Source organism: Saccopteryx bilineata, chromosome 3 (genome assembly GCF_036850765.1).
Source record: "Saccopteryx bilineata isolate mSacBil1 chromosome 3, mSacBil1_pri_phased_curated, whole genome shotgun sequence".
NCBI lineage: Eukaryota > Metazoa > Chordata > Mammalia > Chiroptera > Emballonuridae > Saccopteryx > Saccopteryx bilineata.
In genome coordinates this window covers 33,486,242-33,499,052 of record NC_089492.1, presented here as the reverse complement: position 1 = coordinate 33,499,052, position 12,811 = coordinate 33,486,242, and the positions used below count along the sequence as shown (strand labels likewise).

Here is a 12,811-nt window from a genome sequence, read left to right as displayed (position 1 = left end):
TCTTATCGTAACACCTCTTGTTTATAGTTGGGGAGAAATGCATAAATCACATAAGTTACTTGCCTATGGAATATATTTTTTTTTATAATTTTTAAATTATTTATCTTTTTTTATTTTTACAGAGACAGAGAGAGAGTCAGAGAGAGGACAGACAGACAGGAACGGAAAGAGATGAGAAGCATCAATCATTAGTTTTTCATTGTAACACCTCAGTTGTTCATTGATTGCTCTCCCATATATGCCTTGACCGTGGGGCTACAGCAGACTGAGTAACCCCCTGCTCAAGCCAGCGACTTTGGGTCCAAGCTGGTGGGCTTTGCTCAAACCAGATGAGCCCAAGCTCAAGCTGGTGACCTTGGGGTCTTGAACCGGGGCCCTCCACATCCCAATCCGACACTCTATCCACTGCGCCACCACCTGGTCAGGTGCCTATGGAATATATATTTTTTTAAGTACTATTCAATAAAGGGTGATGAGACAATTGATTAGTTAGAGAAGAAAAAAAAATCAGTTCAGATACTCATTTCCTCTTTACTCCACACCAAAATATAGTTGGATTAAATAATAATATGGTTTTTTAAGTTCAGAATTTTTTTCAAAGCCAGTAGAAAACAGAGCTGAGTATTTATCAAATCCTGTGAAAGAAGAGAGCAGACTTTCCTGTCAGTGGAAGAAATTATAGTGGAACATTTGCCCACTTAACAATCTAAACTTATGTCAATGGGCAAGCTATAACTGGGGAAATAACTGTAACAAATGTGACCAAAGATATTTTGTTATTAAAGACCTTATGCCCATGATCTCTCTCTCTCTCTCTCTCTCTCTCTCTCTTTCTCTTTTTCTCTCTATATATGTAATTTATATTATATATATAAATTTATAAATATATATAAATTAATGTAAGTGAGAGAAGGGGAGATAGCAAGACAGACTCCTACATGCTCCCCGACCGGGATCCACCTAGCAATCCTCGTCTGGGGCTGATGTTCTGCCCATCTGGGGCTCTGTGCACAATTGAGCTATATTTAGCACCTGAGGCAGAGGCTCCACGGAGCCATCCTCAGCACCCAGGGTCAACACGCTCAAGTTAATCAAACCATGGCTGCAGGAGGAGAAGAGAGAGAGAGAAAGGGGAGGGGAGGAGAAGCAGATGGCTACTTCTCCTGTGTGCCCTGACCAGGAATCAAACCAGGGACTTCCACACACCGGGCTGACACTCAGCCTCTGAGCCAATCAGCCAGGACTCCATGATTTATATTTTAAGTGAAAAACAAAGCAAGCTTGACATTTAAAATGAACCTCCTTTGTATCTTTAAAAAGATGTATATTTGTATGCACAAACAAGAAGGCGGATGAGGACTCATCTGGGCCTTTCATACTGGCTACCTGGCAGGCACGGCAGTAGAGGCAGACCAGAAAAGGTTTTCCTTTCTGTACATTTAGCCTGAAGTGTAATTCAGAAAAACAAAATGAAAAATTTTTATTTCAACTGATGAGAAAAATGGCTAAGGGCAAAGAATATATAACAGAAAGTTAGGAAAAGAAGAAAAGCAACTAGTATACACTATGAAAAAGAAATGTTCAGCCTCACTAGCAAACAAAGAAATATAAATGAAAATGAAGTATTTTCGGTTACTAAATTAGTAAAAGTGGTGCTCGCTTCGGCAGCACATACACCAAATTAGTAAAAGTCTCATAAAGTGATGATATCCAAGACAAAGGAAGAGAAGATGAAAACAACACAACTGCACAACGTGAAATATATCTAGGATATAATCTTATCTAGAGTAAAAGTTATTGTACAAAAATTATAATAGCCAAAAATTATTTAAAATTTTGACAAAATGACCAATAATGGAAGAGCTAAGTAAAAGGAAGAAACTCCAATCAATGGGCTATCATATGCTCAACTAAGCATTGTCTACAAAGAATATATAATACACAGTAAAATTCTTATAAAAGTGAAAACTTCTTTTTCTTTTACTTTCAGTATTTCACTTTTGACACTAATGTAAAGCTTTTTTTCCACACTGTCCAATTCTACAATTCTCTGGACACCAAGTGGGTATGTCTTATAACTCAATTTTGACTAATGCAGACCCCAGTTTAAGTGCTCAGTCCCACAAGGCTGCCTCCCACTTCAAACACCAGTTTCAGGTTCAGTAATTTATTAAAACAGCTCACAGAACCCAGGAAAACAGTTTACTTGCTAGATTACCAGTTTACAGTGGCCTTCCACTCATTATCCATGGCTGATAGTACCAAAAATATACTATATTTTTTCTATACATACATACCTACCATAAAGTTTAAAAACAAGGCAAAGTAAGAAATTAACAATAACTAATAATAAAACAGAATAATCATAATAACATACTATAATAAAAGTTTTACGAACGTGGTCTCTCCCTCAAAACATCTTACTGTACTCACCCTTCCTGTGCGATGTGAGATTGCCCACTGCCTACACGATGAGAGGCGTTTGCAGTTTGAGGTGTGACAGCAAAGCTAACACAAAATTATTTTCCCCCTCCTTCACAATTTCACAGATATATAATAAGATTCGTGCTTACCATAGATCTTAGCAACCTCAACATACAATTTTTTTTCCATTCCTTACTAAGTGGGGAACTTTCACCTTTCACTTAAAGGAAGTACTCCATGGCCTCTCTTTGGTATATCCAAATTGCCAGCATCACGACTCTTGGGCTTGGGGCCATAGTTAAGTAAAATAAAGATTGCTTGAACAGGAGCACTGGGATTCCACGACAGTCTAATAATTGAAATGGTTACTAAGTGATGGGCAAGGCGCATATACGGCATGCAGACACTGGACAAATGGATGACTCCACGTCCTCAGCGGGACTGAGTGAGAATCGGGAGATTTCATCATGCTACTCAGAATGGGGCACAATTTAAAGTATTAATATATGAATTGTTTATTTTTGGAATTTTCTATTTAATATTTTAGGACCACTGTTGACCATGGGTAACTGAAAACAGTGGAAAGCAAAATAGTGGATAAGGGGTACTACTCTAGTCTAAAAGGATAAAACTCAGGATCAGCCAAGTGGAAGAGATGCATAGGGCAAGGTATGAGGGAAAGGGCGTGGAGCATCTATGGTCTTTCTGAGCATATTCATCAACCTCCCAGCACCTTGATATAGTCAGCCACCTGGAAGCTCTCCAAACACCATTGTTTAAAATTTTTATGGAGGTTTCACTATGTAGACGTGACTGATTGACTCACTGGCGGCTGGTGATTGATTCCAATCTCCAGCTCCTCTCCCTCTTTGGAGGTCTGGGGCAGGGAAGAGGCAGGGAGGGTACCTAAAAGTTCCAACCCTCAAATCACACAGCTGGTTCCTCCGGCAACCAAACTTCACCAAATGTCACCTCATTAGCGTAAATACAGATACAGTTAAAAGGGGTTTATTACGAGTAACAAAAGATGTTCTTCTTATCCCTATCACTCAGAAATGTCAAGGGTTTTAGGAGCTCTATGCTAGTGACTGGAGACAAGATTAAATATATAATATATTTATTCTTGTATCAAAATATCACTGTTTGGGGCACATGGCTATATGAAAAAATAATTTTAAAATTATATATAAACAGCGTGACCAGGCGGTAGCGCAGTAGATAGAGCGTCCGACTGGGGTGCAGAAGGAACCAGGTTTGAGACACCGAGGTCGCCAGCTTGAGCGCGGGCTCATCTGGCTTGAGCAAAAAGCTCACCAGCTTGGACCCAAGGTCGCTGGCTCGAGCAAGGGGTTACTCGGTCTGCTGCAAGCCCACGGTCAAGGCACATATGAGAAAGCAATCAATGAACAACTAAGGTGTCGTAACAAAAAACTGATAATTGATGCTTCTCATCTCTCTGCGTTCCTGTTTGTCTGTCCCTATCTATCCCTCTCTCTGACTCTCTCTCTCTGTCTCTGTAAAAAAATTTAAAAATTAAAAAAAATTATATATAAACATGATTGTGAAGGTAAGAAAAAAATCTCTATAAAAATAATGAAATGTTTCAAATATTGACTCTGGTTGCCTCTAAATATTTGAATTATAAGTGACTTTTTATAATTTTCTATATTGTACAGTTTTTATTTCATGATAATGGTGGGGTGAATATATGGAGGAAACAACGCCCAAGATCTGGGGAACATATTCTTTAAATAACTGGATTAGAAAAACACACGGCACGGTCTTCCTGTTGCTTTCCCAGCAAACTTCAGAGGCCAGAAATGACTTATGATTCTCACTGCTTTCCTCAGTGTCACATGGAAACGGCCATCATTTCTTCCAAAGACTTAGTTGGTGAGAACTCAGCATCACAAACTTCCCATTTCTCAATCTTCCCTTCCAACAAGTCACAGAGCAAAATCCATCAAAGAGCTCTTACTTTAAATGTCCTAGTAGAAATTTGAGATCACATGTCTAAAGAAACTTATATGTACGTGCAGGCGCGCCAACGTCTAACCGTCTGCTTCCTCCGCCTTCCTCCATCTTTAAGGGCAGCGAGACAAGCTCCAGGACAATGATGCAGCAATCTGCCTTATTTATCAACTGATAAATTCAAATAATAAATGATTAATCTATTTATCAAAATATGGCAACAATGCAAAAGAGTGAGAACTGAAGGAATGCTGGAAGGATGACAGCCCGATATTAAACAATTTTAAATAACAGCAGAGAAAAGTCCATCTCCTCTCTCAAACTTGCCATATAATCTAAGTTTATCATCTCAGATTCTTACCTGCAGTTTTCTGGGCCCTACCTTAATACTAAATTAGGTTACATATTTCTCCTTCAAGTGCATACAATGGTCGGATAAATGCACAAAATCCCTTACCCTTACATAACACTACAGAGATATGTGCCACACATATCTTTACATAAAACTTTACAAAAATCCTCTCATAAAAATAGTGAAAGAGGCCCTGGCCGGTTGGCTCAGTGGTAGCGTGTCGGCCTGGTGTGCAGAAGTCCCGGGTTCGATTCCCAGCCAGGGCACACAGGAGAAGCGCCCATCTGCTTCTTCACCCCTCCCCCTCTCCTTCCTCTCTGTCTCTCTCTTCCCCTCCCGCAGCCAAGGCTCCATTGGAGCAAAGATGGCCCGGGTGCTGGGGATGGCTCCATGGCCTCTGCCTCAGGCACTGGACTGGCTCTGGTCACAACAGAGCGATGCCCCAGATGGGCAGAGCATCGCCCCCTGGTGGGCGTTCTGGGTGGATCCCAGGTCGGGTGCATGCGGGCGTCTGTCTGACTGCCTCCCCATTTCCAGCTTCAAAAAAATACAAGAAAAAAAAATAGTGAAAGAAAATATCCCATATATTAACCCTGACTGCCTTTGAATTATGGGTGATAACACTATTAATTATGTTCCTAAAAATGTGGGGGTCAATAGAGATTTTTAAGTTTAATACTACTATGCATACACCCAAGGGTATTCACTATTGAAAAACATTCCCTGAAATGTTTATAAAATTTTTAAAGAAATGTTTTTTTGTTGTTTTTTTTTTTTTCTGAAGCTGGAAACAGGGAGAGACAGTCAGACAGACTCCCGCATGCGCCCGACCGGGATCCACCCGGCACGCCCACCAGGGGGCGACGTTCTGCCCACCAGGGGCGATGCTCTGCCCATCCTGGGCGTCGCCATGTTGCGACCCTCCTGGGTGTCGCCATGTTGCGACCAGAGCCACTCTAGCGCCTGGGGCAGAGGCCACAGAGCCATCCCCAGCGCCCGGGCCATCTTTGCTCCAATGGAGCCTTGGCTGCGGGAGGGGAAGAGAGAGACAGAGAGGAAGGCGCGGCAGAGGGGTGGAGAAGCAAATGGGCGCTTCTCCTATGTGCCCTGGCCGGGAATCGAACCCGGGTCCTCCGCACGCTAGGCCGACACTTTACCGCTGAGCCAACTGGCCAGGGCCTAAAGAAATGTTTTTAAGAAAATAATGGTCCTCGGCCCCAACCAGTGGGCTCAGTGGTAGAGCATCGATCAGGCATGTGGATGTCCTGGGTTCAATACCGGTCAAGGTACACAGGACAAGCACCCATCTGCTTCTCTACCCCTCCCTCTCTCATTTCCCCCCCCCCCTCTCTCTTCCCCTCCTGCAGCCATGGCTTCATTTGAGCAAGTTGGCCCCAGGCACTGAGGAGCTTGGTTGCTGAGCAACAGAGCAAAGCCCTAGAAGGGCAGAGCATAGCCCCCTAGTGGGCTTGCCAGGTGGATCCCGGCTGGGTTGCATGCGGGAGTCTGTCCATTTGCCTCCCCTCCTCTCACTGAATAAAAAATTAAAAACTTTTAAAAATAAAATAAAATAATGATCCCCTAATTTATCTCTTTAGTAAATTCAAGTACAGTTGTTTTCATATCTTGTATGGAATTATAGTCTGAAACATGATGCACTTGTACCTTTGATATTAAAGAACAGCCACAACAGCAACATGCCTTCTATACGCAAGACGTTGTACCTCATGCTGACACGTGTTTGCCCACTTAACCTTCTCAACCTTCACAACAACCCCACGAAGCAGGTATGATTTATTGCCCAATTGTCACCTTAAGATACAAGCTCCTGGAAATTGCACAGCTAATAAGTCGCATTCTTTTTTTCTTATAGCAAAATAACCTTTGCCTACGTTTCACTTGGACAACCTGTAAGTAAAACAACTATTATTAACTAACCAAACAGACTATCACTATAGATGTAGTCATTCTGAATGAAGTAGGAACTGAATTACTATGTGAATTTTAAAAAAGTTAACCAAGTCCCCAAATTAGAACTAGAGGAAGGAAGTTATACATGACCTTTCAACAATAGAAACCGAGAAAAATAAACCAATTAAATGGTCTGGTGAGGAAGAAGAAAGGTATAGAAGGGCCTAAAAATAGTTTCCATCTTATCTTTGCTTTAGTAATAGCAGATTAGGATGCATTCTCTTGAATATGTCACCTAGGCAACCAGAAATATGTACAAAGATGTTCAGAAAAATATACGTATATAAATCTATTTTTGCCACTTTTTGAACATAAATGACCACTACTGCAAAGACAATAACCAGTATACTACAGAGGATGGGGGAAGGTAGGTAGAGAAGAAAGTTTTATAAGTAGGTGCCCAGAGTAAAGTAGGGTGAGAAGGTATAAAAGCAGGTCTTTCTCTGTATAAGAAGCCCTGACTCATTGCCTCAAAATCAAGCCCCTATCCTATTAAGAAAGTTAAACATATTTTTATATGTTCTTCAAATCTCATGTTTTTATTTTATACACCAAAGGCAAACTAATACAAAAGAGGTTAGCCTGGCAAATTTTTAAATATATTTGGACAAATATATTTGTCTTAAGTCCCACATAATTAGGGGGACCACACGTCCCTGTTAACCTAGGACAGTCCCTATCTGTGCCTCTTGTTCAGGTGTAATTATTTAAAAAACGCTCCTCTTTCACTACGCAAGTGTACCCATGTGAACAATAAATTATACGGTCACCTTATATTTAGCCGAGGCATATTTCTTTACTCCTTAAAAGTGCTAGCTACTAGGTTGCAAACTCAGATTAGTACCCCCAAAACTTATAAGATAGAATCCTTAATCTCCAGAACAGTACGGTCTAGTTGAGAAGATAGAAATAACATCCCGACCACAGCGAAATAGTGAAAAACTGATAATCATTGGTGTAGCCTAGGCTGCAAAGACCTGAGTTCAGATCAGAGACAATGTAGGCCGTGTCTCCCCTCAACTGGGATGCTCCAGAGAACTGATGGTAAAAGCAGCTATGCTCTTTGAGCGCCTGCTGTATACCAGTCACTGTGCTAAGTGCGATGCCCACGTGATCTCACTTCGGGCTCAAAACAGCCCTAGAAGCAGAGAACTATCATTATCCTCATTTTACAGATGAGATGACTCTCCCAAAGTTATACCAGAGAAGCCAAACGCCTGACTTCCAAGCACATGTCCTCTACCACATTTAGTCCTACTGAGGAGGCTTATTGAAGAGGCTATTGAGAAGCCAGTGACAAAGAGTTGAGGGAAGCAATGAAATATCATCATACAGGACTAAGGCAGCAGGAAGTCATTACATCCCCAGGCCTGAGTGCACCAGGGGAGGGAGTGGCTACCGGAGCCCAAGGAGGGCAGCTGTAAGGAGAGGATGTCTGGCAGGAACTGTGACCTTTGCACAGAGATGAAGCCAGCCTGCCACATGCAACCCAGCAGGAGGGAAGGAGAAAGTAAACACCCTCCCTTCCTCCCCGCCCACTCTCCCCACCTGTGGTCCAATTATACCAGAAATCAGAAGACAAAGAGGGCCACTGATGCCGCCGGTAGAGACCAGTCCCTCAGAGCACAGAGCCAGGTAGATAAAGGAAGAAAGAGGACATGGGGGAGCCGACCAGAGATGTCCAGCTGCTTGCTGCGTCCTTGCCCCTACAGAAGAGTGTGCTCCAACTGCGGCAGAGTAAGCTGTCCTGGTTACTCCTTGGAGGTCAGGAAGGTAAGAAAGAAGATGCCATACTCAGCACAAATGCAAGGCCAGGGCCAGCTCATGGGCAAGTGACCTGTGCGGTTACACAAGGCCCCATGCTCTGAAGGGCACCACACTCGGTCTAATGCTCTGCTGACACCATCTAGAAATTACCGTAATCGTTTTTTTTAACAAGAACTTCACATTTTCTTTTTGCGCTGGGGCTCACAAATTATGCAGCTGGTCTTGTAGGCAAACCATTTTCTTCAGCTGGTGAGACTGATTCTGTAAGCATCACAGCATTCCAGGTATATCACTCAAAGCCGACAGATCAGAGTTAATATTAACCAGAGTGACAATGATGCAGCAGAATATACAACATAATAAAGTCGAGGGACATTTTACCTTTTTTTTCCTTCCTCTTTCTTCTTTGAAGTCAAGTTGCAAAGTGGCTGAGAAACCAAAATTAGCTGTCCCCTGGAGAGAAAAACACCTTAATTACAACTGCCTTTCCCCTGTACAGAGAATGGATTTGGGCTCTCACCCAATTAATGTAATCAATGCAGACAACCAAAGAGAATAATTTATACCGTAGGGTGGATTTACTTGATGTACCCATTTGATGGGCTATAGCCATCAAATTAGCCAGGTAATTGTCAAAGGTAGCGTTGGCCTTGCCTCATGTGCCCCATATACATAGGCCCCAGACTGGGACTCAGTATTGAAAGCACACATATAAAAGGCTTCTGATGGGCCAGTAACATTTATGAACTGTATTTCTAGGCCAATGCCTTCTGAAAGCCCAGAAACTTAAGCTTTGCTTTCCCGAAAGTTTCCAACACCTAGCCTTTATTTGAGTAATTCCAGTCTTAATAGAAGCTGGGAGTGCCCCAGGAGAGGAGCCCAAACCAGGCCAGCGGCTGCCCTTTCTCACGTCCATTTCCTCCAAAAGCCACTGGGCAAAGCAAAGCACAAAAAGCTTCCAGCCTAGGCAGGGATCACACTGGTTTTTGACAGCCTTTGTCACTCGCCCCTTCATTTCAGAAACAAAGGATGGTAAATTATAAGTGTTTTGTTTGCTTTGTAGTTTAAAGTTAGAATAAAATTTCAATAGCGCAAATCAAAAGCATTTACAAAACTTCTACTGTGTCAAGAAACCTAGAATCTGGGTGGGGAATCAAGTCTAGGGGCATCGTGACCGAATCAGAGGATCAGGGCAGCAGTGTACAATTATGAGCCCTGTAGTAGGGTGAATGGTAACTCCTCTCCAAAAAAGATATGTCGGCCCTGGCCGGTTGGCTCAGTGGTAGAGCGTCGGCCTGGCGTGTAGAAGTCCCGGGTTCGATTCCCAGCCAGGGCACACAGGAGAAGTGCCCATTTGCTTCTCCACCCCTCCCCCTCTCCTTCCTCTCTGTCTCTCTCTTCCCCTCCTGCAGCGAGGCTCCATTGGAGCAAAGATGGCCCGGGCGCTGGGGATGGCTCCTTGGCCTCTGCCCCAGGCGCTAGAGTGGCTCTGGTCACGGCAGAGCAATGCCCCGGAGGGGCAGAGCATCGCCCCCTGGTGGGCAGAGCGTCGCCCCCTGGTGGGCATGCCGGGTGGATCCCAGTTGGGCGCATGCGGGAGTCGGTCTGACTGTCTCTCCCCGTTTCCAGCTTCAGAAAAATACAAAAAAATATATATATATATATGTCTACTGTACATCCTAAACCCCAGAACAAGTGAATATGACCTTATTTGGAAAAAGGGCCTTTGCAGGTATAATTAGGATTGTGAAATAAGATCAACCTGGACTATCCAGGTGGGCCCTATAGCCAATGACTAGATATACAGAGCAAAGGGGGCCATGTGACCACGAAGGCAGAGAGGAGGGATGTAGCCTCGAGCTGAGAAATGCCAAAGCCACCAGGAGCTGGAAGAGGCAAGCGAAGAACTCTCCCCAGAGCCTGTGCAGGAAGCTTTGCCCTGCCGATACCTTGACTGCAGACATTCAGCCTCCAGATCAGTGAGAAAATTAATTTCTGTTCTTTTAAGCCACCAATTTGTTGTCATCTGTTCCAGTGGTCACAGGAAACAAATACAAGCACTCAGCCACATCTCTCACCCAAGGCCTCAATTTCACAGCCTCTTAGAACGGAAAATATGAGGCCCGTGGAAGCAGCACAATCTGTTTGCACAGTGGGCCTCGTTCTGGCCCCAGAGGAGGGCTTTTACCCAGTGCTGTACTCCATGCATTTGGACACCATAATAACCGAGCTCCCACTGAGCTCTTTCTAGCTAGAGAGCCCCTCAGCCATGCCGCAAGGGAGGCGGGCACCCTCCCCGGCCCTGGACCACCCTCCCCGGCCCTGGACACAGCCTCTGCATGCCCTCCACCCAGGACAGGAGAGGGAACTACCCAGTGGTGGGATTCAAATAATTTAACAACTGGTTCTCTGCCTGAATGACTGTTTTAAGTATAAAAAAAAAGACACGTATACCAAAAGTTAGTTTATTTTTTCATGCATTTAATACTTAAATAAGAATAAAAGAAGTACACAAAACTAGATTAAGTTAAAACAAAGAGTTTTAAAATATTAATGAAAAAATATTAAATAATACCTGACAAAAAGCAATAAAACTGTTATTGAAGATATTTTCATATTGCTTCTTCATTGGCATCATCACTTGCAATTTTTTTTTACCTATAGACGGAATGAACATTACTACAGGCGCTCAGAATTTGCTGTTGTGCAGATGAAGGTTAAAAAAGAGTCAGAATGTCAATTTGTGATTTCCACATTGGGCAGCTGCCCAGGCGCCCACCTTAGAGAGAACCCTGATTACAAGTGCCATTTTAACAACCAGTTTGCCAAACTTGACAAACAATTAGGTACCAGTTCTACTGAACTGGTGCGAACCGGTGGAGTCCCACCATTGGAACTACTGTCTCTCTTGTTCTAAACGTTTTTCTTCCACCACAGCCCGAGGTCTCATTAGTGTTTAAGCAGCCACGGTACACTGGCAACTCCTTTGGAACATTCAACTGAAAGTAAAACAAAACAAACCTCTCTCTTTTTCACATGTTTATCAAGGACATACTGTCACCCCCATCAATTATATAGAAAATAGTTTTTATCTAAACGTATTCAAACAGGTATGAAAACATACCTCTGAAATACCTGGTATTTAGAAAAAAAAGAAAATTCTGAGAGTCACTTATACATTTTGACAACCAAACTAAGTTTATACTAATCAGATTATTCCCAAAGAATCAAAACGTAGTTTTGGGAGAAACATAACATTTCAGATCCAACTAAATATGCAGAAAAATAAAATGTTCCTGGGTTCAACTCCCAGCTCCACAGCTTACTAGCTACTGACCTTGGGTAGGTCATATAAGCTCTTGATGCTTCAGCTCCCCTATGTGTAAAATAAACATAATCACAATGCCCCTTCGTGCCGGATTCTCTCTGCTGGCCCCTTCAGGCCCACCCCCGTCCTCCTCCACTGGGCTCTGGGACCTGAGGGGCTGCTTTCTTTCTGGGTAGTCCCTACACCTACAAGCTTTCTTGCCCTCTGACTTCTGGTTGGTTTGGCCAATTGGGAGGCAGCAACAGAAAATCAGGGGTGGGACAAAAGAGTGGTTGGAGACTCATTCACCTGGGGCCTCCCAGCCAGCACACAGTGTGGCAGTAGCTGTATTCTCCCACTAAAGAGTAATTCCAGAAACTGCTGTCCAACGTCGCGGTTTCAGGGTTGAGGTAGTGGAGGCTTGAGTGTGTTCCTAGCCACTCTTAGTGATTTCCCTTAACCTTGCCCACATCTTTGTGAATGCTGTCATCATTGAGTTTTTTTCACTTAAACCCTTTGAGTGTGTCATCTGCCTCCTTAGGGAACCCTGCAAAAGGTTTATCAAAATTGATTGAATTAGTACTTAGTATTTAGAACACTGCCTTGTTCAGATAAAGGGCATAATAGCATTTGCCATCATTGTTACTATTAGCAGCAGCTGTCAACTTGGTCTGAAGCATCCTTGGCCATGAGATAGCTCAGTGCCATATGTACTTCACGTCCCAAGTCCAGTACCATTTAGTGTGGTGATAAAAAAATATATATGTATATATCCTCAGTTGTATAGGTGTGAAGAAAACTGTTAGGTTCTCTTTCATCTGGATAATTAAAATAACCCCCTAACTCCTCTTGTGACTTCCTTCTCTCCCTTTTCTCTCTAATGCCAGGGTCTTTCTGGCCATGCCATTGCCACACTCAACAAATATTCTAGTTACACCTTGCTGAATGAAATTCGAACTCTACCACTATCCCTCACTGTTCAATCCCAATAAAATGTATTAAACATTTCACATCCACTA

At 43.1% G+C, this 12,811-nt stretch overlaps 1 protein-coding gene across 3 annotated transcripts in view; it reads right to left on the bottom strand.

Annotated features, from left to right (window-relative positions):
- NCALD (neurocalcin delta) overlaps nucleotides 1–12,811 on the bottom strand; it is a 456,249-nt gene that overhangs the window by 437,798 nt on the left and 5,640 nt on the right. The window contains exon 1 of one of the 3 annotated variants that reach the window (XM_066265927.1): nucleotides 8,867–8,884. The exons of the other annotated variants lie outside the window; for them this stretch is intronic. The gene's annotated coding sequence lies outside the window, so the exon portion shown is untranslated. Of the gene's footprint in view, nucleotides 1–8,866; nucleotides 8,885–12,811 lie in introns of those variants that run through there. 3 annotated transcript variants of the gene reach the window in all.